This window comes from Mandrillus leucophaeus, unplaced genomic scaffold, assembly GCF_000951045.1.
Source record: "Mandrillus leucophaeus isolate KB7577 unplaced genomic scaffold, Mleu.le_1.0 Scaffold323, whole genome shotgun sequence".
NCBI lineage: Eukaryota > Metazoa > Chordata > Mammalia > Primates > Cercopithecidae > Mandrillus > Mandrillus leucophaeus.
Window position 1 is genome coordinate 919,089 of NW_012103399.1, and position 2,742 is coordinate 921,830.

The window sequence follows — 2,742 nt, forward strand, 5'->3', positions numbered from 1 at the left end:
GGTTCAAGTGATTCTCGTGCCTCAACCTGTAGCTGGGATTACACCACGCCCAGCGAATTTTTCGTGTTTTTAGTAGAGATAGGGTTTCACCATGTTGGTCAGGCTGGTCTCAAACTCCCGACCACAAGTGACCTGCCTGCCTTGGCCTCCCAAAGTGCTGGGATTACAGGCTTGAGCCACCATACCTGGCCTAGGGTGACTTCTGATCTTAACACTATAGTGGGATAAAAACTCAAGATTAACCGTGAGCACGGTGTGGCTTGCACAAGTTAATGTAGCAATAGGGCCATCCCCAGCAAGCATGTGCCAAATGAGGAGAGACTGGGTCTCACTCTGGAGTGAGACAGCCAGAATGAGAAGGGACATAGAATGAGGCCGTGCTGGCTTATGTGCTGTATACACGTGAATCCTGAGCTCTGACACCATGCCTGCACAGGCTCACACTTGTGGGTGACAGTAAGTGGTGAAAACTGAATGGAGAACATTTATATCTGTCCTGGGTGCACAGTGTGCTCTGTAAGTGGAAGCGTCTGTGGGTTTGACAAGGAGAGGATGGGTGAAAGAATTAGGAGCGCTGTCATTATTATTATTGGCGACATATCATTAGTAGGAGATATAAGAGATATAAGATATATATTATGGCCAGTACGGTGGCTCACACCTGTAATCCCAGCACTTTGGGAGGCCAAGGCAGGAAGATCGCTTGAGCCCAGGAGTTCAAGACCAGCCTAGGCAACCTAGTGAGACCCCTGTCTGTACAAAAAAAACAGTATTTTTATTTGAAAAAGTATTATAATATAAGGCCTATTGTTTATTGAGCACCTATGATATGCAAGCACTCTGCTAAGCACTTTGCAGGATCTCATTTCAGTCTTCAGTTTTCCAGATAGGTCATGTTAGAGCAGCATAGAAAACTGCTGGTTTTGGAGGTCGAAACCACGAGAGTGTTGGCAATTTCATATGGCTCAAGCTAATATCATTTTCATTTTATAGAGGAGGAAACTGAGGCCCAGAGGGACCACCAGCCTGACAGTCTTTCCTTCCCAAAACCAGGTTAAGAAAACCCCGCTGGCCTGGAGGCTCCTGCCTTTTCAGGGGAATTAGGTTTTGTCCTTGGTTCTTCCTCCTCACTCCCCATCTCACTCTGCCCCCGCGCCCACCACCCCGCCCCATTGTGGCCAGGTCTATATTTACAACTGGGGTTTCTGTGAACTGGGGAACTGAGGAAGTGACTTATCCCAAAGTCATCACCGAGATGGTGGTACCCTAGAATCTGAGTTCCGAGCCACCACACCTCCACCAAAGTGAGGTTTTAGCCCCTTCTCTGGATTTCTAGGGCCCAGCCAGCCAGAAACAGAAACTATCTGTCTGCCTCCAGCGGGGCCCCTGTCTGGTGGGCAGGATGAATGGGGTGGAAGATTTATCTCCATTTCTTTTCTTTTCTTTCTTTCTTTCTTTTTTTTTGAGATGGAGTCTCGCTCTGTTGCCCAAGCTGGAGTGCAGTGGTGCACTCTCAGCTCACTGCAACCTCTGCCTCCCGGGGTTTGGTTCAAGTGATTCTCGTGCCTCAACCTCCTGAGTAGCTGGGATTACAGGCGCCCACCACCACGCCTGGCTAATTTTTGTATTTTTACTAGAGACAGGGTTACACCACGTTGACCAGGCTGGTCTGGAACTCCTGACCTCAAGTGATCTGCCCACCTCGGCCTCCCAAAGTGCTGGGATTACAGGCGGGAGCCACCACACCCAGCCTTGTGTCCATTCCTCTGACAGCAACACTGAGGCACATCTGTGCGAAGTCTGATTGTCAGCTGCCCTGAGAAGCTTGTTCAGGGGCAGAAAGAAGAGGAAGTGGGTTTCTGGGCACACAGGGGTCCCGGGCTGGTCCAGCCTAGCCTGAACATCACAGGGGCTGGTGGAGCAGCCCCTGCCCCACCGCTCCTGGGGATGCCGGTGACCTGGCAGCCAAGCTGAGGGCCGCTGGGCTGCAGGGTGGAGTGCCGCTTCCAGGTAGTCAGACTGAGATAGACGCGGCCGCGGAGGCAGCGGAGGAGGAAGGGGGCAGCCTTGTCCCCGCTGTGCGCAGCCCGCCCGCCAGGCACAGCCGGTCTTCGGGGAAGTCGCCGAGTTGGAGTTCCAGGAAACGATAACGCTTGTTGAAACCTCTTTCTTGTGGCCTGGTCTCGTCACATGGCTTGATGGGGACCAACGTCAGGCAGGGCCACAGGTCTGGGCCTGCTCGCACCCGACAGCCGCTGCCACCCCCGGCTCCACTCCCCCCGTGAAGAGGGAGGAGGGGGTTGGGCAGGAAGGTGGGCATTTGCTGCTTCCCCATCCCAGGCACAAGCAGACTGGTCCCCGCTGGCTGTTTTCACCCCAGTAACACTCCTTGTAAACTGGCGGAGCTGGCCAGGCCTCACATGCCCCCTCCAGCAAAGCTGACTGAGAATGCCTAGGCCACAGGCTTGCTGTCAAAGTGAGGAAAGAGCTTCCTCCTGCCCCTGGAACATAGTAGATACCGAGGATCTAGACATCTTTTTTTTCTCCTTTCTTTTCTTTTTTTTTGGTAGAGACAGGGTCTTCCTATGTTGCCCAGGCTGGTCTCAAACTCCTGGGTTCAAGGCATCCTCCCACTGCATCCTCCCAAAGTGTGGGGATTACAGATGTGAGCCACTGTGCCTGGCCAGAACTAGCAATGATTTCCTCCTTTCCTGTGAAACCAGGGAATGTGTCTTTCCTCTT